General features: G+C 46.6%; 1 protein-coding gene across 1 annotated transcript in view; it reads left to right on the top strand.

Moving 5' to 3' along the window:
• The first annotated feature begins 21,960 nt into the window (after positions 1–21,960).
• Positions 21,961–22,592, top strand: part of C26H10orf90 (chromosome 26 C10orf90 homolog) — a 76,146-nt gene continuing 75,514 nt past the window's right edge. The window contains exon 1 of the mRNA XM_086377682.1: positions 21,961–22,055. The gene's annotated coding sequence lies outside the window, so the exon portion shown is untranslated. The remainder of the gene's footprint in view (positions 22,056–22,592) is intronic.

Here is a 22,592-nt window from a genome sequence, read left to right as displayed (position 1 = left end):
CGGCCTTGACTGAGCAAGTCTGACTCAGCCACTTTCCAGCCAGGAGCCTCTCCGCCCTGCTCTGAGCCTCTGCTTCCTCTTGTTGAAGGTGGCAGGGGAGGACAAACCCAGACACGTAAGGGGACAGTTTCCCTTGTTCCTGCCGAAGTTTGTGATTTGTTACAGCAGGAGGGACTTTTAGGGAAAACAGAGTGCTAGCATGTTTCTCCCATTCAACAACAGCAACTCAAAAGGCACAGCTGGTGAGAATAGCCAGCTGGTTCTAACTGTCCAGCACGGCAGATGAGCTGCTGGAGAATTCTCTAGAGAGGCCGCTTTGACTTTGCAGGTAGGAAGACAGGATGATGGCAGTAGGCATGAGCATCTCTGAACTTGGGTTTTTCCTTGGATGCTGGGTTTGCTGATCTGATCTGATGGCCGCATCTCTTCCCATACCCACGGTGTACAGTGTGCTTAGTACAATGAGAAATTTACGACTTGGAGCTTTCAGACACCACACCGATTTTATTTGTGCAGCTCGTGGCAGAACCTGTAATCACCTCTGTGGGCTCCAGACAGGCTCCGGCCAAGGTAACCGAGAGGAGGAGACCTGAGAAGCCCCACTGCCCCGCAAACAAGAACCACGTCGCTCCTTGTGACACAGAGGAAGTCCAGGCTGACGCCTTGTGAAAATATTTCTGTGGCTTGTTTACAGAATGAACCCTGAGCGGACAGCTTCTCCTGCTCTCTCTGGAGCGTGTGGCTTTGCAGCTGGGCCAGATGCGGCTCCGGGTTCTTTCTCAGGAGGTTCCAACAATATCCCTTTTGTGTATCAGTTGTCACCTAGCCCTGGACTAAAGTTGCACAGTCCACCCCTGCTCATCCTGCAGAAAGCTGCCTGGGTAACAAGCCCAGTGATCAGGGCCCTGCAGCAGCTTGGATCTCAACCAGGGGAAGCTGGCAGTGGGGCAGAACCGGTCCCTTCTGAAATCAAACTACTGCATGATGGAGCCAGGCAGTGACGACCCTGCTTCAGTGAGCCTGACGCTCCTTGAAGAAGAGAGGGTGTCACGAAGCCACGTTCAAGTTTATGGAAGAAGAAAGTTCGTGGCAATGACATTCACACACTCCGTCCCTCAAACCTCCCCAGCACCTCTCGGCCCAGCCATTGTGGACAAGACCCCTGGCAGAACCAGAGGATGTCCTGAGGCCACCCAGGCCCCTGCACATTCCTCACGTCACAGACGGGAGTCTAGGCCCGGAGATGTGCTGACCAGCTCAAGTCACCGCTGAACGGCAGCTGGGACCCGAGCCCAGGGTCTCAGCTGCTTATCTGGACTCTGCCTGCTGAACCGTGCTGTGTTGGGACAAAACAAAGGAGGAAAAATCCTCCTCTTTCTCCCTCTCCCACGGCTCCTTCTTGTTGTCCACCCCCACACCCTCTGCTTAGGTGAGGCTGGGTGTCCTTGAGAAGCCCAGCAGACCCCTCGCCCCCTTGCCCTCCTCCCAGCTCACAGACTCAGAAGCAGGTAGGGGATGGTGGTGGTGGTGATGGCACTTTCTCTCCCTTTCAGGTTGGAGCCCAGGTTGAGCACGTCTGGGTTAGGTTACATGACAGCGACCACCTATGTTTAACCACTTCCCAGTGCTGACGGCTTAAAGTGAGACCCACTCGGTCTCCCCTGACCCTCCCCCTGCACAAGGGTAGGAAGGTGAGAAAGTGAAGTTGCTCAGTCGTGTCCGACTCTTTGCGACCCCATGGACTGTAGCCAAGTTGCTCAGTCGTGTCCGACTCTTTGTGACCCCATGGACTGTAGCCAAGTTGCTCAGTCGTGTCCGACTCTTTGCGACCCCATGGACTGTAGCCTACCAGGCTTCTCCGTCCATGGGGTTTTCCAGGCAAGAGTACCGGAGTGGGTTACCTTTTCCTTCTCCAGGGGATCTTCCCGACCCAGGGATTGAACATTGCAGGTCTCCCACATTGCAGGCAGACACTTTACCCTCTGAGCCACCAGGGAAGGTAGGAAGATGACTACTAAACTCATCTATCCCAGTGACTAGCTCTTTGCCCTTCCTACCCATCGCAAAAGCTCTCTAATGTTTGCTAAGAACAAATGAGGTAATAAAACCAAGGCAGGACCGCAGAATGAAAGGCAGAAGACAGTCCAGGGAAAGAACTGCAAGCAGGGTGTGGAAGCGGTGTTTGTATAGTCACGTTCACAGCAGCATTATTCACAGTAGCCTAAAGGGGTAAGCAACCCAAGGGTCCATTGCCAGATGAACAGATGTTCACACAAGTATGGTCCATCCACACAATGGAATATCATTCACCGTTTAAAAGGGAGGAGATTCTGACACATGAGACAACATGGATGAACTTTGAAGATGTCGGGTTGGGTAAAATAAGGCAATCACAGCAGGACAGTCACCGGATAATTCCACTTACGTGAGGTCCCTGTGGCAGTCAAATTTATGGAGAAAGAAAAGAGAATGGCAGTGGTCCCAGGCTGGGGGTGGGCAGATGGTCATGGTTTAAAGTGGACAGAGCTCTGGTTCCGGGCGATGAAAAAGTTCTCTGGACGGATGAAGGTGATGGTTGCCCAACATGGTATAGCTGGATGTGCTTACTGCCACAGAACTGGACACTTAAAAATGGCTAGGATGGTAGATTTAATGTTTTTTTTTTGTATGTGTTTTACCACAATTAAGGGGGGGGAAAAGCCCGTAAGGGGAAATCCACCTTGCACTGAAAAAGGTCTCGTTATGCGTCTTATTCCTTTTTCAGACTCTGTGGTCTTTAAAGATGGGGACTCCTGTGCTCTGCTCATCTTTGAAGCTCTCCTGTGCTCAGCCCAGCATCTGAGTCAGGTCTTCAAAGACATCAGATTCCCAGTAACTATTGACTGAACTGGGGTCGTGGCGCGATCCCACCAAGGCCGACTCGCGAGCAGAGCCTCAGGGGCTCGGAGGCTGGCGCATGCGCACAAGCATGTTTGGGTGGACGGTCCTGCACGCAGTGGTCTTACCCGGTCCTCCAGGGGAGACCTGGCTCCCACCGCACGAAACGCTGACCCTGGAGCCAAGCCCGGACACCAAGGGCAGAGGCCTGGTTCCTCCAGTTCCAGGTGTCTTGGAAATCAGCTAGAGCCAGAGTAGCTACAAAATTAGTGGGCAGGTTTTTACTCACTATTAGACAAGTCTGTATTATGCTCCACCATTTTCTGGGAGAGATGAAAATTATATAAAACTGTGGCTAACAACACCTTCTATTTTTTGATGGGGGGCCGTTGTTGATAGGCAGAGTGCTGGGCTGGTGAAAACCTTTCTTTTCATGGTTCCCTGCCCTTCAGTTTGCCCCTTTAACTGAGGCACAAACATCCTTAGAATGTGGGAGGGCCAGGTGTCACCTAGCCCTGACATCTAAAGCCAGCATGTTCTGTCCCCTTTCTCAAGCTTCATGAAAGAGGTTATCAGATCCTACGGATTAGGCCCCATTTCTGCCTTTTCTGTGTGTACAATGATCATTCATATTGCAAACTCTCAGCTTGAGCCTTATTGGATTGAGTGATGCTTGGCAGGTTACTTCAAGGAGGTCCAACTTTCTCATCTGTAAAATGGGGGTGATAACTGGGCTTTCCTCCAAAGGTCATTCTGAGTGTTAAAGGAGATAACCTTTGTATCCAAAATCTGTCTTGCCTTGATCGCATAATAAATTTCAGCCTTTATGATGTAATAGTGACATTGAAATTAAAAGACCCTTGCTTATTGGAAGGAAAGCTATGACAAACCTAGGCAGTGAATTAAAAAGCAGAGACATCACTTTGCTGACAAAGGTCCATCTAGTCAAAGCTATAGTTTTTCCAGCAGTCATGTATGGATGTGAGAGTTGGACCACAGAGAAGGCGGAGCACCGAAGAACTGATGCTTTTGAATTGTGGTGCTAGATAATACTTGAGAGGCCCTTGGACAGCAAGGAGATCAAACCAGTCAATCCTAAAGGAAATCAACCCTGAATATTCACTGGAAAGATTGATACTGAAGCTGAAGCTCCAATACTTTGCCTACCTGGTGTGAAAAACCAATTCATTAGAAAAGACCCTGATGCTGGGAAAGATTGAAGGCAAAAGGAGAAGAGGGTGGCAGAGAATCAGACGGTTGGATGGCATCACCGAGTCAATGGGCATGAGTTTGAGCAAACTCTGGGAGAAAATGAAGGACAGGGAAGCCTGGCATGCTGCAGTCCATGGAATCGCAAAGAGTCAGACATAACTTAGTGACTGAACAACTATAATGAGTGGCATTGACCTGACTCAAAGTACCCTGGGGTTGTCCAGTGACTTTTACACTGTCCTGGTGTTTATGAAGCAACTTACGGAGGTGCTGTCCATTTATCTAATGACCCATACCAACGGTGCCTTATCCCAGAGTATAAAACCACTCTCTGAATGAGACAGTGTATTTCATTTGAAAGGCAATGAGTTATGCAATTTATCATGTTCCCCTCTTTGGCCTTGGCTGCTGCAAACGCACCCTTAGTTTGTGGTTCTTCTGTGCCAGGGTCATCTTTAGCCCAGGCTTTATGGTCCAATGAGTTCTCCAGTTCATTACTTGCGTCTTTTATCAGTTTTGCTGGCTTTTATCCGTGTTGTTAATTATAGGCCACCTCAAATGTGATTGGGTATAAATTATAAAACAATATTCATTATAATTTAGTGTCAAAGGTGCTTTGTTAAATTGTTGGAATTGATCATTCCTGTAATAGCTTGCATGGTACACAGACTGCCCTGTTGCTCAATTTTCTAGATAAGCCACTTTGTAAAAATTGGTAACATGTATTACAAATAGGATAAACAAATTAACATTGTGATGTTATCTGAATGTATTTTAATAGTGAGGGAACATATCCACAGTAAAAAATGCTGCCTGGCAAGAGAACCAGCATCATCAAAACAAGGTAAAAAATAAAAAATAATGAGAAGTTGAGGGGAAATGTGTATCTGAATGTAGGCAGTAGGTAAAATTGTCGTCTCACATCTAACAGTGCTCTGCAGAAAACTTAATGGTTGCACAAACTTTTTTTTTTAACTTGTCAACAAAGCCTCAGATATAAAAGTCAAAGTGATGATTGCTATTCCTTCTCAGGAGAAATAGCACAGGGTGGACTCCTCACCCGCTCCCTGGTTGCCATGGAAACATTCTGGTGACTTCATCACAGGTAGAGTGTTTGGAGGTTCTTCAGCCCACCACAGAAGGTGGGAGCCTGACTCATTCCGAGAGGAGTTTCGGATGTGAACTGTGGCCAATTTTTCTTCCCTTTAGCCCAGTGCATCTTTGCCATTAACAGACCTTTGAATCTAAGTAAAATGTCTTTGAAACATCAGTGGAATATGATCAAGCTGTCTGAGGAAGGTATGTTCTGATTTTCTCCCATAGATATAATGCCTATCAAAATGAGAAATGATTTATTCGTTCAGTCAACAATTGGTGAAGGTCTTCAGTTGGCAGGCACTGCGCTGGGCATGGGAGGGAAGGTGATGATGAGGTGCCCTCTAAAGGCCTCCATCAACTTGAGGGGACAGACCCACGCCCAGATGATTACAGGGCAGTGTAATGAGAACTCACGGCAATGGCGGCCTGTTGGGGGCACCGTGCTGGGTTATATTGTGTCTCTCCGAAGTTGTGCTCGAGCCTTAACCTCTGAACGGACTGGATTTGGAAACAAGGTCTTTGCAGGTGTAGTCAGGATGAGGTCATACTGGCTTGGGGTGAGCCTTCCATCCAGTGACTGGGGCCATTGTAATAAGAGAGAGTTTGGAGAAATAGAGACAAAGGGAGGATGGCCACATGAGGATGAAGGCGGACGACTGATGCTGCCACAAGCCAAGGAACGCCAGGGGTTGCCAGCAGCCGCCAGAAGCAGGAAGCGGCAAGGAAGGATGCTCCCTGCATCCTTCAGAGGGAGCATGGGCCTGCCGGAAGCTTGGCGTCAGACGTCTGGCCTCCAGGACTGTGAGACAGTAAACTCCTGCTGTTGCAACTCGCCCGTTGTGCTCATTTGTTGTGGCAGCTCTAGGAAAGGAACACAGGCGGCTGCATGGATGGGAAGGCATGTGTGGTGGGGGCAGACCTAGGAACCCTGCTGAGCAGCGGTGACCCTGAGCTGTGCAGAGGGCGAGGGGTTAGCCCCCTGGGAGAGCTGGGCAGGAGGCAGCCAAGGCCATGGTCACAGAGATGTCGAAGCAGTCACATCCAGGAAGGAGAAGGGGCTCATTTTAAGGATTTCTATCTTGGACTCTGTTTTTTAATTAAAAAAAAATTTTTTTTGAAACTTGGAGAGATTTTATTAGCTACATTCATGGAAATAATACAATTGTTTTTAACTTCAGAGTCTTTGGATTATTTATTTTTTTGAATTTATTTTATAGAAGTATAGTTGACGTACAATGTTGTGCTAACTTCTGCTGCACACCAAAATGATTCCGTTTTACTACATGCATTCTTTCCCTTTATGATTGATCACCGGATATTGAATATAGTTCTGTGTGCTATACAGTGGGAGCTTGTTGTTTTCTAACCATTCTCTATATACTAGCTTGTATCTGCTCATCCCAAACTCCTGATCCATTGCTTTCGCACCCTCCCCACTGGCAACCACAAGTGTGTTCTTTATGTCTGTGAGTCTGTTTCTGTTTGGAAGGTAAATTCATTTGCATCATATTTTAAATTAAGGGATACCTTATGATGTTTGTCTTCCTCTGCCTGACCTCTTTTCATATGACGATCTCTAGGTCCGTCCATGCTGCTGCAAGTGGCGTTCTTTCTCTCTTTTTTATGGCCGGGTAATAGTCCCCTGTACATATGCACCACGTCTTGATCATTCATCTGTCAGTGGACATCTAGGTTGTCTCCATGTCTTGGCTGTTGTGACTCGTGCTGCTATGAACACAGGGGTGTGTGCATCTGCTTGGATTATAGTTCGGTCTGGATGTATGGCCATATCCTGGTCTCCTGGAGCCCCCAGCACTGTGTGCACATGGGCTCAGTTTGTTCTGTGTATGTTTCCCAGGATCTGTTCTGGGGGGAAATGTATCCTTTTTATTAGAGTTCTCAAAGGAGTGTGTGACCTTCACAAGGTCACAAACTGATGACATCAAGGGGATTTGGGAGACCTGATGCAGACGAGGCTGGAAGGGTCACCCCTTGATTGTGACCTTGCTGAGACCAGGCAGCTCAGGCAGGATTAAGCTGATGGGATGAGGCAGAGCGTCTTTCACGATAAATCAAGACTTGTAACTGGATGTTGGAGGTGGGTGTGGAGGTGGAACCCTGGTTTCCACTGTGGGTGATGGGAGGATGGTGGCCACGTGCTGAGAAAATGGACCTGGGGGGTGAGGAGGAGGAAAGGAAAGGGGGAGGGAAGGAGACAGAGGGTCAGCGGGGGAGGAGATGTCAGTGGCGGCAGCTCAAGAGAAGCTGGTTGATCTCCTTTTGGAAAAGCTGTGTGTGTGTGTTTAATCTACTGACAATTATCTTTATTAAAAAATATTTATTTATTTGGCAGAGTCTGGTCTCAGTTGTGGCATTTGGGGTCTTCACTACAAAATGTGAGATATTTCCCTGTGGCATCTGGACTCCAGCGCACAAGGGCTCAGTAATTGAAGTGCGCGAGCTGTTTCTTTGCAGCATGTAGTATCCTAGTTCCCTGCACCCCCTGCACTGGAAGGCGGATTCTTAACCCCCGGCCCACCAGGAAAGTCCCCCCAAACGAAGCTTGCAGAGACTTGGAGGTCGCTGCTTCTAAGGGCTAGTGGCCATGGCTGGGCTCTGGGTCCTGCCTCGGCAGTGGTCTAAGACTCGGCAGGAGGACCCAGAAGGGAGGGTGTCAAGGAGAGAATGCAAAAGAAAGGAAGACACGGTAGCCAAGAGGGAGGAAGATGGTGAGAAGACCCCAGAAGTCAACCATGGGAAGGTGGTCCAGAGGCAGTGGGTAGTTAACAGGGTCAAACCTCACAGAGGTGACGGCTTTAATTCAGGGCTGAGAAGTCTTTATTCAGGTCTTTAATTCTGTCTGAGAAATATCTACTGAAAAGATTCAGACACAGTCATGTTGAAGTCAAGTGAAAATTCCTCACCTCCTATCAGACTGGAAATGAGGGAAAGCATTTACAGTCTACCAGGTGGGGATGCGGACGTCCTGTCTGGGTCCCTGATACACACGATAGAGACATGAAAACAAGGGAGCTCTCTGAACCAACGGAAGCCTGGGGTTCATCATTTACACACGACGTTGATGGATGGATTCATTAGGCAGTGCATGATGTAGCTTGTCGGCTATTTCTGCACAGACAGCTCAAGCGGGCTGGGTGCCCCGTGGGAATTGTATGCAGCTCCTTACCCGTATCCCAGGCTTTGCCCAGCATGCTGCTTGCGGTCTCCTGATTTGCAGGATTCCCTCTCACACAGTCCCTGTAGATACTTCCACCTTCCTCTTTTACCTCTGCATGGGCTGCACCACCTTCTCCCAACCCAGTGTCCCCTTTTGCCTAAGTTCACCCCATCCCACACCTTTCCCAGGTCCCTGGCTGGTGGGGCTCTCCTGGTGGCTTCCTGGGATGCCAGCTGAGTTCCTCTTAGAGTCGTGGGAAGGGACAGCATCTCACCACCTTTTCCGCCCCACCCTGGGGCCCCCATCACCCGGAGGAAGGCTTAAACTCACAGGCAGGTGGAACCTATCCCTGAAGCATGCTTTCCTCCAGGGAGGAAGTTAGATTCCAGGAGAGTCTGGTTCAAGGCCTCATGGTGTGTTCAGTTTCATGTTGCTCTGACTCTCTTAGCCTCCAGGGAGGCCTCTGTGGCTTTGGAGGAAGGACTCAGGCTGCTGGAGTTGGAATCCTGTTTCATCTTTCCAACGATCATGGAAGAGAAGCCCTCATCTGACTTGCCTGTGCCATGACCCCTCCCCGGGCAGAGGACACTGGGCACCAGACTCAACCCATTCCTTAACCAGCAATGCCTGGGTTAAGGGCATCCTTCATAGCTCAGTCAGTAAAGAAACTGCCTGCAGTGCAGGAGACCTGGGAACAGTTCCTGGGTTGGGAAGATCCCCCGGAGAAGGGAATGGTAACCCACTCCAGTATGCTTGCCTGGAGAATACCAGGCACAGAGGAACCTGGCGGGCCACAGTCTATGGGGTTGTAAGAGTCGACAGGACTGAGTGACTAAACTGGTTAAAAGTAGAGACTTTATGTAAAGAAAGACCCTGATCCAAATCTGTCTCTGACACTAACCACCTGGGCAATTGAGGTCATTTTGGGTAACTTCCTTACATTGGCAATATGACTTCCCCCTGGGGAATGAGTTTTAGTTTGTTTCAAAGTAACCGCATGCTGCCATCATTGATGGCTTCATTCTAATTAAAGACATTGAGGAAAAGTCCCATTGCCATCCCCTCGGTGTGCTCTCCAAAAGCCGTGGGATGACTGTGAGTCAGAAGAGCTCTGGCTTCATTCTAGGGCCTCAAGTCACCATCTGTGCAGGCACTTGATCGTCTAGGACCCACAGTGCCCTTGGGGTGAAGCGGCGTGAAGTGAACCAGAAGGCTCCATCGGGCCCAGGAGGTGCATTCTGCCCCTCTCCCCCGGAGTTTCTGGATCAGTGGGTCTGCAGGTCAGGAGGCGGGGCCTGACACTGTGGATTTCTGACATCACCCCATGATACTGGGGCTGCAGGTCTGGGGACCCACACTGAGAGCCCCCATGCTTGGTCAGCACAGTGAGATGCCAGCATGTCGAGTTTCCAAGAAGCAGAGCCTGGCGTGGGAATTGAGGGGCACGAGGGGGAGGGTGTCCTTGAGGACAGAACCCAGAGAGAGTGAGAGAGGCCTGATGGGGAAGCTGCGGGGGGTGACGGATGGGCTCCGGGGGCAGGCTGGCCCTCGGGTTATGCTCTGGAGCAAACCGCAGCATTGCCCTGGCTGTTGTACCCCTCTGAGTCCCCACCAGCTGTGGGCCAAGGTGGAGGAAGCCTTCTGTCAAGGACGGTTCTCAGAGAAGAGCAAAGCTGTGAGCCTCCGACAGCCGCCTCCCTGCAGCCAGGGGCAGCCTGGGGCGGGAAAGGGAACAGGGTCAGCTCCGCGTTCTAGTTACACAGCGCTCTAGTTACTAGCACCACCCAGGCTGCCTGAGTCCAGGTGCACAGGGTCCGCCTTCTGCCAGCGTCCCTTTCACCAGGATGGTCTCCGGCTGCAGAGTGAGACTGACCTGCTGACCCGCAGACAGGCAGCTGCCCCATGAAAGCTCTGGGACAGGCCAGCTGCAGGGGAAGAAGCAGACAGGCTGGCCCCTCCTGCCCAGGCAGCAGTACCTCCTCCAGAGACTTAGGCCGGGTGCCGTGGGTCCTGGGTTCTGCAGATATCTGTTTTGGAGACCCGGATCCCAGCTGCTGGAAGATGCCCAGGCTCCTGTTGGCCTTGTTCTTGGTAGCCTGCCTCAAATGTCCACCGGCTTTGCCTTAGAGATGGCAGGATGGGGCCCCACTGCAGGGGGCACTTCCTCAGTAATGATAGTGATGTGGTCAGGTGGAAGGGACAGGGGACGTGTCACCATGTGCCAGAAACTCTGCTTGGTTCTTGGTATTTGTCATCACTTATTCCTTGTAACACCCTAGGAGACAAGTCTTGTGTTTCCTCTGACACATGGGGAAGTAAGATTGACAATTTAAGAAAGTTGCCCCAAATGACCTCAATTGCCCAAATGGTTAGTGTCAGAGACAGAGTTGGATCAAGGTCCTTCTTTACGTAAAGTCTCTACTTTTAACCAATCTGGTGGTTTAGTCACTCAGTGGTGTCCGACTCTTGGGACCCCATAGACTGTGGCCCACTCAGCTTGTCTGTGCCTGGGATTCTCCAGGCAAGAATACTGGAGGGGGTTGCCATTCCCTCCTCCAGTGGAGGGGATCTTCCAGACCCAGGAATCGAACCCAGGTTTCCTGCATTGCAGGCAGATTCTTTATCGACTGAGCTATGAGGGAAGCCCAGCCTAGTAAGCTCTTACGGCTTTTGGGTCATTAATTGATCAGGCTCAATTAATGCATGCATGGCTGTAATCACACCTCAATTTTACTCAAAAACAGGCTCATAACTCTAAGTTACAGCTTTGCCATTTGTGCAGATTCCCACAAACATTAAAAAAAATTTTAATGTTGTAATCATGGGGTTCATAAGACTTCCTTCCTTTCAGTTAAAGTTACATTTTAAGAACTTTCCTATAGAGTCATCATTTTAAAGACCCTACATTCCAGCCAATACATCTACCTCAGTCTCCTCAACTAGGCTGTGATGGGTAGTATAATGGTCTCACAAGCTATGTCCACATCTTCTTGCCTAGAACCTGTGAATATATTACCTTTTAAGTGGCTCAGTGGGAAAGAATCCACCGGCCAAGCAGGAGATGGGGGTTCAGTACCTGGGTTGGGAAAACCCCTTGGAGAAGGAAATGGCAACCCACTCTAGTATTCTTACCTGGGAAATCCCAAGGATGGAGAAGCCTGGTGGGCTTCAGCCCATGTGATCACAAAGGAGTTGGACATGACTTAGCAACTAAAAAAAAAAAAAAAAGAAAAAAATGGCAAAAGGTACTCTGCAGGTAGGATTAAGAACCCACCTTAATGGGTGTCCTGTATTATCTGGGTAGCCCAGTCTAATCAGAAGGATCCTTATAAGAAGGAATAGGAGGATCACAGAGATGTGATAATGTAAAAAAGTTTGGAATGATGAGGGATCATGAGCCAAGGAATGTGGCAGTCTCTAGAAGCTGGCTGGAAGGCAAAGGAAAACAGGGTCTCCCCTAGACCCTCCCACATAAGTGCAGCCTTGGCAACACCTTGATTTTAGCCCAGGGAGACTCGTATTGGACTCAGACAACCAACTGTAAGACAATAAATTTGTGTTGCTTAACCCACTAAGTTTATGGCATTTGTTACAGCAGCAAGAAGATACTCATACACAGACCCTGCTTGTCTGGTCTTGGCAGCCTCCCTCCTCCCTGCTAGAGATGCCACTTCTCCATAGCTAGTGTTTGTTTGTCGTTGTTGTTCAGTCACTCAGTCATGTCCAACCCTTTGCAATCCCATGGACTGCAGCACGCCAGGTTTCCCTGTCCTTCACCATATCCTGGAGCTCGCTCAAACTCATGTCCATTGAGTCGGTGATGCCATCCAACCATCTCATCCTCTGTTGTCTCCTTAACCTCCTGCCTACAATCTTTCCCAGGATCAGGGTCTTTTCAAATGAGTCAGCTCTTTGCATCTGGTGGCCAAAGAATTGGAGCTTCAGCTTCAGCACCAGTCCTTCCAATGAACATTCAGGGTTGATTTCCTTTAGGATGGACTGGTTTGATCTCCTTGCAGTCCAAGGGACTCTCAAGAGTCTTCTCCACACCACAGTTCAAAAGCAGCAATTCTTTGGCCCCTAGTCTTATTTATGGGCAAACTCTCACATCCATACACGACTCCTGGAAAAACCATAGCTTTGAGCAGACAGATCTTTGTTGGCAAAGTAATAGCTCTGCTTTTTAATATGCCATCTAGGTTTGTCATAGCTTTATTCCAAGGAGCAAGTGTCTTTTAATTTCATGGCTGCAGTCACCATCTGCAGTGTTTTTGGAGCCCAAGAAAATAAAGTCTGTCACTGTTTCCATTGGTTCCCCATCTCTTTGCCATGAAGTGATGTTCATTGCATGTTATATTTTGAGCATTGTGCTATTTAGATCAGCAGCACCTTTTTTCAGGAACTCTGTGAAGTAAGCCCCACTATGTCTACTTCATAGCAAGGAGATAAGGGATGCAGAATCACTTGCCCAAAGTCACACACATAGTTAGAAAGCCTGGGACTTTGTGGTCCGATTCCAGTGATCACTGATGTCTTGGTGTTAGAGACCATCTGGGTCTGGGTGGGAGAGGAGCAACTGCTTTGGACCCATTCATTAATGATCGTAACCAGGGTTATTTACCGAGCATTAACCACAAAGTTATGACCAACCTAGACAGCATATTCAAAAGCAGAGACATTACTTTGCCAACAAAGGTCCATCTAGTCAAGGCTATGGTTTTTCCTGTGGTCACGTATGGATGTGAGAGTTGGACTGTGAAGAAAGCTGAGTGCCGAAGAATTGATGCTTTTGAACTGTGGTGTTGGAGAAGACTCTTGAGAGTCCCTTGGACTGCAAGGAGATCCAACCAACCCATTCTAAAGGAGATCAGTCCTGGGTGTTCTTTGGAAGGAATGATGCTAAAGCTGAAACTCCAGTACTTTGGCCACCTCATGCGAAGAATTGACTCATTGGAAAAGACTGATGCTGGGAGGGATTGGGGGCAGGAAGAGAAGGGGATGACAGAGGATGAGATGGCTGGATGGCATCACTGACTCGATGGACATGAGTCTGAGTGAACTCTGGAAGTTGGTGATGGACAGGGAGGCCTGGCGTGCTGTGATTCATGGGGTCGCAAAGAGTCGGACACGACTGAGTGACTGAACTGAACTGAACTGAACCCCACATCCCATCCCTGGTAACATACAGAACCTGTAGTGCACGGATCACAAAGCTGGGAAGGAGGTGTTATTACCTGCATTTTAAGGATGAAGACTCTCATCCATAATGTGGAGGGAGGGCAAGCACCTCCCCTATGCAGGTGAGCTCGGGGCCAAGCTGGGATGCAGAACAGGCTGGTCTGGCCCCAGGCCTGTGCTGACTGCAGAGTTCTTAAACACAGACCAGAGCCAGGAGATTTCCGTCTTCATCAGCTTTATTGTCAGTTCATCATGATGCATCGACTCTGCACAGAAATCCATGACATCTTTCAAGTCTTATATTTGTGCTTCACGGGAAGTAATCCATGCACATCATGTTGGATGAACATCTCTGTCACTCAGTTCCAGGCTCAGATGGGGACGTAGCCACACGTCCGGGTGGATCTGATGGGGGCTCTGTTATCACCAAGGACGAGACAAGATGTGGATACGTTTTGGATGGGTCAGTGGTGGCCCTTGAAATTGCCATATCCTGATGCTTTTGCAAATCTGCCAAACTTGAAAATGCCATAGCATATCATTTCCCCCATAAGATGCTTGAAATTTTATCTAAATTCTTTAATAAACCCTTCTTATGAACTGATAAAGATGCTAAATTAGAGAGCTGCTTTCTTAGATCTCTTCTTTCTCATCATCAGCACTGGGAAAGCATTCTTTGCACCTTCTGGAAACTCACTCTCCTTGGAATAGCTGCATTGTGAAGGCAACGCTGTAACCCAGGGCTGTGTTGCAGTGAAGGCTGATCGCTACCCACCTTCTTGGGCTTGACTCACATTCCTGCTTTGGCAGCAGGACACCAGGCAGACGTCCTGATACTTCAGGCTTGCATCACAAAGTGCAACTTCCTTCTCCTCAGCTTTCCATGAGGGGTGCAGGGCAGGTTGGGTGGATGAGGAAATTCCATAGAACGATTCCATAGACTTGTCCATAGTTTCCAAGCTGGTGGATGGTGGAGCCAGGACCCGAGCCCAGGTTCTACAATTATTGTCCCCTGCTGTGAGCATGTGGACCTGAAGATATTCTTGGCTGCTGCTGTGGCTGGTGTTTATGTGGAGGCTGGTCCACGGTGTCTCATTTTTTCCTCACAATGTCATCACAAAATAATCCTCAGGTATTCCAAAGCAGCTTCCGTATCAGTGTTTGAGTCACTCACAGGTCCTTCCAGAATGATTGTGTTAAGAGGTTGGATGAAAGTTGATGTTGCAGTTCAGGCATTCTTAACTCCAGGGATGTTGAGAAATCCATAGACATGATTCTCTCCTCTGCTGGGTGCAAACTCAGCACGGGTGAGTGTGTGAAGGCTAAACTTGTTCATTTATTAATATTACCGAGTCTGGGAACATAAAGCAACAGTATGGAGGAAGGCATCTTACAGCCTGATAAACAGAATAACAGTGAAGTCAGAGCCTCCATGGAGTGGGTTGGGTGGATAAGGGGAACAGACAGGGTTTTTCATGGGTCCGAGTAGCCTAGATTCACTATGGTTCATATAATACTTGTGTGCTAAGTCGCTTCAATCATTTCCCACTCTTTGCGACCCCATGGACTGTAGTCCACCAGGGTCCTCAGTCCATGGGATTCTCCAGGCAAGAATACTGGAGTGGATTGCTGTGCCCTCCTCCAGAGGATTGTCCCTGACCCAGAGATCGAATCTGTGTCTCTTATGTCTCCAGCATTCTCGGGTTCTTTACCACTGGTGCCACCTGGGAAGCCCATAATACTTGAGTAGGTGACATTAAATTTTATAGTAAAGTTATATACTCCACTTTATCCTTTCGTATACTAAAAAGTAGCAATATTATTTCCTTTTGCCTAGGATTACGGGACAGCCAGTACAGTCCCCACGATCAAATTGCCCTTAAAAATCTCCAGTCTGATGTTCCAGAGAAGAGATCTGACTTCACTGAGGTAACATATGTTTTAACTCCTAGAGTAGGCAGCAAAATGCAGCCAACTGTAAAACGTGATCACTGGCCTACTTGTGATGTGTTTGCATTTTATTTTGTTTAGTCATAATTGGGATCAACGCAGCAGAAAATCTAACCATCATGACTAAGACTTTACATTAAAGTATGCAGTGTGTATCCATTCATCCTTTTATAATCTTGACCAATAATTTGTAGATTTGCAGTATCAAAGGAGAGTATGGTGATCAAATCTCAACTTTAAACCAAAATTAATCTGCTGGAGAGGACGGATGATGCCATATGGCATTTTGAAGGTGGATAAGAGGTAATTTGAAATCTAACAAGCTAGCACAGGTTGTTACGACTGCAAAAAATGTCAGCGATCTCACACAGGGAAGGAAATTAGAGGTCATATTCACAAAATGAAATGTTTCTGATGCTAGACAATAAGGAACTCTGTGTACACAGTGGTAATGTTGACAGCATATCGCATGCCAGACTCTGTCTAACTGACTCTTTTCACCTTACCACAAACGCAGGGAGGAGAGACCACTGGCTTTCCATGTCCATGGATTCTTCATCTGTGGGTTCACCCATCTGTAGATCGAAGCTATTTGGGAAAAGAATCCCAGAAAATTCTAAAGAGCAAAACTTGAACATACTACATGCCAGTTTACATATCGATATAACATTTATACTGTATTGCAGGCTATAAATGATCTAGAGATGATTTAAAGTAAACAGGAGGATGTGCATAGATTATATTGCAAACACTCTGAAATTTTACACAAGGGCCTTGAGCATCCTTGGCTTCTGGTATCTGAGGAGGTGGGGTCCTGGAACCAACCCCCATTGGATTCTGAGGGACAACTGTATTGTTATTATACCTATTTTGCAGATGATAAAATGAAAGCTTCAATAGCTCCAGTAGTTGCCTCAGAATCTCACAGCTCATAAGCTATCTGGGTCCAGAGCTTTTGTTCTGATCTTGCTCAACAAGGCCGGTGTAGAGAAAGTCTCATTCCAGTGAACAGAACTTGAACTATGGACTTTCTGCCTGAGAGAATTGTCCGAAGTGTTATAGTTTACAAGGCATCTCTTGGCTTTCACAGATGATAATTCTGCTGCCAACTTTGTAATTATGAGAGAAAGTGGAATTATAAGAATTGATCCCTCATAGCATTAATGTAGCCAAGGTAAAAAATAATTTTGCACCCTAAATACTTATCTTAGGTATTATCCTTTAATTTAACTTTGTGTTTAATAAAGTTCAACATTTCCTCAGAGATCCCAGGCTGAAATCTCACACAATGGATGAAGGCCACTATTCTGAGTCCTGAGATTTAGTCGTCAATATTTAAAGCCATTTCTATGTCGGACACGGAGCTCCCTATCTGAGATGTGCAGATGTGTAACTATAATTAATGTGCTTCCTGAAAGCAGGAACAAGAACCCCGGGTTGCAGGGAGGGAAATGAGTTGGAGGAGCCATTGACCACTGAGAACCATCCCTGGGAGGAGATGTCCATTAAGAAGTGGAGGATAATGTGGAGGTCAGCCGCTGCTTTTTTAACAAGAAAGATACCATCTGAAGATCTTTCCCACCTGTTTTTCACATTGAACTAGTAAAGTTCAGCATTTTTTCTGGTTGATGTTAAAATTAATCAGTTTGGTCATTCACGATACAGATCTTTGGACCCATGTGGCTGGATCTCAATAATACACACACACACACACACACATTCATATACTCACACTTGGTCATTATCTATAACTGGGCTAACTCTCAGAGACCACACCTTCTAAACATCTACTTCGCAATGATCTGGATCCTCTGCTTTGATCATGACAGTAGTGTGACTTTCAAATTTCCCTCCTAACTTTGAGCTCTTAAGGCTTGTCCCTTGGTGGGTGTTATAAGGATGCTCTAAGATGATGAACACTCCAAATGGGTGCCCTTCCTTTGTAACCACCATAAATCTCTGCCTCTCCTCCAGAGCCTCCGAAAGATTGATCACTTTTCCTTTCAAATTCATCGAAGCCATAGAAATGATATGTAGGCACTTCTCCAGCCAAGTGATTACTTAAAAGGAATGAATTATGGAACTGAGTTTTATTTAAAAAAATTTTTTTTTAATTTTCCTGATAGCAAAAATAATGGCAATTTCATATAGACACTTAGGAAAATGTAGGAATATATAAATAAGGAAATACTTACGTATTTCTTTCCCGTATTTTTCTCATGCATTTTTAAACATGCAACTGTAATGTATATCAACATTTATAGTGTTCTTGTATTACATAACATTTTATCACAGGCAACTTCCCATATCATTTAAATTCTTTGTAATCCTTAGTTTTAATTTCTACAGAATATGAGGCAGTCGTGCGTGCCATGATTGACTTACCCAATCCTCTTTGAAAAAACATTTAGATTCTTGCCAGATTTTCACTGTCATATATTACACTGCATTGAATCCTCTGGATTCTAGTGAATGTGTAGAAAGATAAGAGCTGCAGGTTGGAGAGGGAGAAAATCTCCAACTTTTCCATTTTGTCTTAAAACCATCTTTCCTTATTGTTACATGCCAGAGGAACATTTGAGAACTTACACTTAGGATGAGATGCCGCTGGGTTGGCAGATGACCTAGAGAAGATGATTTTAGATCCCCCGAGCGGGAGTGAGCCGCTTGCAGCTGATGCAAAGGTAACTTCAGAGTGTGTCGGGAGGTGGCAACAGAGGCTCCACTGGCAAATAGAGTTGTGGTTTGCAGAGCAGCTATGGAAAAGGAAAGGACTGTCTCACGGAGAATAATACAGACTTCAAAGCCATACATTAGATTTGATGCTGAGCTACATTCATTTGGAGAAAATAAATTGCTCCAGGAATAGAAGCACCCTTACTTACTCCCGTGGTTCAGGATCTGATCTTCCTGCTCACCTGCTGTTTATTTCTCTCATCCTTCAACTTATGAAACGGAGCCCTTCTTAGTAATATGCCTTAAGGCATAAATATAAAGTTAAAAACAATCAATAAAATGCATAAAGCTATGAAAGTCATTATCAGCACTATAGAATCATGTTTGAAACATTTAAAAGAAATTGATATCTTAAACAGCATTTATGAACGAGAGAGTGTTGTGTGGGATGGTCAGGAAAGGGATGATTTACTACCAAAAGCCTGATGTAAAACCCAACTCATTTGACCTCTCTCTGACCTTGAATGTTCCACTTTACACACGAGATTATTTTCTTCCTCTCCAATCAACTCTTACATCAGTTAATTTTATATTAGATAAAGACATCTTGTTTCAAAGCCATGTTCAGTTAACCAAGGACAGATGGAGTGACACCTTGAAACAGCTTAATTGGGGAAGATATTTGATGTAAAAGATGTGATTACTTTTAAAGGAAGTTTGTCCTGTTTGAAAAGCGCTAGCTGGATAGGCACACCAAGTGGCCCGTCTGTCTCCTCTCTTTCTTGGTTTCCCAGCCCAGAAGAGAGCAGGACGTGATGTGATATAGTGGAGTCTGTTATGGACTCAACTGTGCCCCGCCCCCCCCACAAATTTATATGCGGAAGTCCTCAGTCCTAGAACCTCAGAGTGTGTGTTTAGAGCAGGGTCTTTAAGGAGACGATTCAGGCTCAGTGAGGATGGGCCATCATCTAATATGACTGGTGTCTTTGTAGGAAGAGTTTAGGACATAGACATGCGCAGAGGGAAGGAACTCTGAAGATACCCGGAGAAGGCTCAGAGCTGCTGGCACCTTGATCTTGAACTTCTAGGTTCCAGCTGCTGCTGCTAGGTCACTTCAGTTGTGTCCAACTCTTTGTCACTTCAGTTGTGTCCAACTGTAGCCCACCAGGCTTCTCTGTCCATGGGATTCTCCAGGCAAGAGTCGTACCCACTGGAGTGGGTTGCCATGCCCTCCTCCAGGGGATCTTCCTGACCCAGGGATCAAACCTGCATCTCTCAAGTCTCCTGCATCGGCAGGCAGGTTCTTTACCATTGGTGCCACCTAAGAAGCCCTCTAGAACTGTGAGAAAATAAAATTTCTGTTGTGTAAGCCACACAGATTGTGGTACTTTGTTAAAGCAGCCCTAGGAAACTGAGGCTGATTTTTAGGAGCTTAGATCTCATCTTTAGTTATTTACTAGGTCTCAGTGAGAAAATAGGATTTCATAAATAAAACTGCCCATACAATCGTGATGTAGATTGAAGGGCAAAGAATACAATGTTTCCTTTTTAATTTCTCTGTTTATTGGTTGGGGCTTTTGTCAAAACTGAGTCTAAACACCTGAAAGAAATTCAGTAGACTTTAATCTAAGAATCCTTGGCCTGGCAGTTTGATGACCTGCTTGATGTGACCTCCAGTCTGTTAATTCCATGAAGCTAGGAAGTTCCCTCTGGACCCATCACAGAGCCTGGCACATAGTAGGTGCTCAGCAAATAGTGGATGAGCAAATAAATACAGTAAGTTCCCTGCCTACGAAAAAGTTCCATTCCAAGGGCATGTTCATAAGTCCAGTCTGTTTGGAAGTCCATCAAAGTTAACCTCGGTACCCAACTAACATAATCTGTCTAGTACTGTACTGTAATGTGTTTATAATATTTTTTCACACAAGTAGTGTATACATAAAAACAAATGGAAAAAAAAAACATTTTTAATCTTACAGCATCTTGAAAAATACAGCAGTATAGTACAACAGCTGGCATACAGGGGCTGGAAACATGTTTACATCTTTGCAAGCTTGCAACTTGAAAGTTCATATGTAGGGGATTTACTGTAAATGGTTTGACTATGACTCTATGTTATGAATAACAGAATTTGCGTTTAAAATAATTACATTTATTCTACAGTCATATTAACAAAATTTCAATGTATTAGGTATGTAATGGGTTGTTTCCATTGATGCAAGTCAACCTCAAATGCATTCATTATAAATTCCAGTAACATATGCACAGTTTCGATATAAATACCCCCTCATGCCTCCATAGGTTTGCTTACGTCAGATATCCACTAATTTCTGCTAACTCACAAGACAAGTTATACCCTGGAGTTACATAGAATGTTCATGTCTTGGGAGGTACTCCCACGCCCATCCTTGGTTTTGATCTCCACAACTCCCGTATGAGGTAGTGAAGGCAAATGGATTTTCCTTTGACACTGGGCTTCCGTCAGCATTGACCTCCCTGGAACAGGGTCACTCTGACTTCTGGATTGATGATGGAGCTTCAGAAATAAGTTCAGATTCACATCATTCATGTGAGACTTCCCTTACCTGTTTGCATCTAATGGGATAAAGTCACAGTAGCACTTGCAGCCCCAAAGTAATGAAACGGTGGTTGACTCTCTGGCCCATCCTCTGGGCCTCTAGGACCTCCTTCTGTAAACCCACAGCCCTGAGGTATCCGTCTAGTGTGGGCTCTCTGACTCAGCTCAGGCAAGCAGCCGGCTTGATGCAACGAGAATCGTTTTCTGGTCTGCCCTTGTTCCAGGTGAGATGGCCTTCACCCACTCCTAGAAACACACCCCTCATTTCTGACACCCCTTGTTTATATCAAGGCCAAGGCTCTCATGTGATCTTGAGCCTAAAGGATGGAGTCCCCTTTAATGCTGGGGGCCACAGTACGAGGCAGCCTGGCTTCTCCACGACAATTACCCTGTTTGTCCCCTGGCTCTATAGCTGTGGAAACCAAGGCTGCCTCCACGGTCCTGTGGCCAGTCTGGAAGCCCCTGGCCCAGCATCCTCTCTATCTTACTGTGCAGAAGACTCACCTGGCAGATGCTTAAAAATACAACTTCTGAGCATTATCCCCTGAGATCCTGACTCACCTTAGGTCTCTGGAGGGAGGGGTTCAGAAATCTGCATAAGACACAGATTTAAATCCCAGGTGTTCTCTCTGCAGGTGCTCACTGGCCCAAACTTGGGGAGACTTGCACTCCAAGACCAGTGCTGCCCCGTTTCCAACATGGGTATTTGTTTTGCTCTTGGAAGACCAGTGTCAAAGGAATTCCTCCTGGGTGTGATTAAGCACTTTGTAGATTGCATGGGAGCAATTATTATCAGAACGAAATTTTACTAAAATGGGAGCAATGATATTCAAGTCAAGTTACCTGGGGTGTATATCAGGTGAACTTCGGTTTTCTTGTGAGTTAACGACAGCCCTGGGACGTGCTGTGTGCAGGGTCAGGGGATGGGAGGGAGGGGTCTCGAGCATCCCAGTGGCTCTCTGCGTTGCCAGCCCTGCAATCAACTGGAAGCTTTAGAGAGGTTCAAGACTGGGGAGGGACACATGTACACCTGTGGCTGATTCATGTCAATGTATAGCAAAAAATATTGTAAAATAATTAGCCTCCAATTGTAATAAATAAATTAATTTAAAATAAATAAAAAAGCACCAATGCCTGGGCCCCAACCCCAAGGATTCTAAATCGTTGGAGAGGAGGCCTGAGCATTGGGGGTTTTATAAGCACCCAGGTGATTCTGTGTATCCTGGACTGAAAACCACTAAAGAGGAGCCCCTGCTTTAGAGAAGAGGTTCAAGCAGAGCCTGGCTCGCACTGGCCATCTGGAGAAAGGTAGCCATGATGTTTCTTATTATCATTGGCTGTGCTGCACAGCATTTGAGATCCTAGTTCTCTGACCAGGGGTCAGTCCTGTGCCCCCTGCAGTTGGCTTGTGGAGGCTTAACCACTGGACTACCCGGAGCTGCCCTGTTTCCGCCATGGATATTTATTTTTCTTTTGGAAGGCTTTACTTTGTTTTGTTCTTTTATATTTTCTTGGCCTCGCCACATGGCATATGGGATCTTTGCTCCTCAACTAGAGATCAAACCCCGACCCCCTTTAATGGAAGAATGAAGTCTTGACCACTGGTTCGACAGGGAAGTCCGGCGTTTTGATTTTTTAAAGGGTGATTTTCAAGATCACGCTCCTCTCCATTTCTTCTTATTCACCTAACTCTTGTCATCTTTTGAATTTGCAACTTCCCACATATCTTTACTTTTCATTTTTATTTTACATTGGAGTGTAGTTGATTTACAGTGTTAACATGTATCTTTCAAATGTTAACACCCGTGAGCTAATGGAGATTGCCATGAAAATAAGAAAACAAAG

Source organism: Bos grunniens, chromosome 26 (assembly GCF_055505025.1).
Source record: "Bos grunniens cultivar Pamir isolate PY7600 chromosome 26, Bosgru_T2T1.0, whole genome shotgun sequence".
NCBI lineage: Eukaryota > Metazoa > Chordata > Mammalia > Artiodactyla > Bovidae > Bos > Bos grunniens.
The sequence above is the reverse complement of the archived record's forward strand: the minus strand, read 5'-3'. Positions and strand labels throughout refer to the sequence as shown.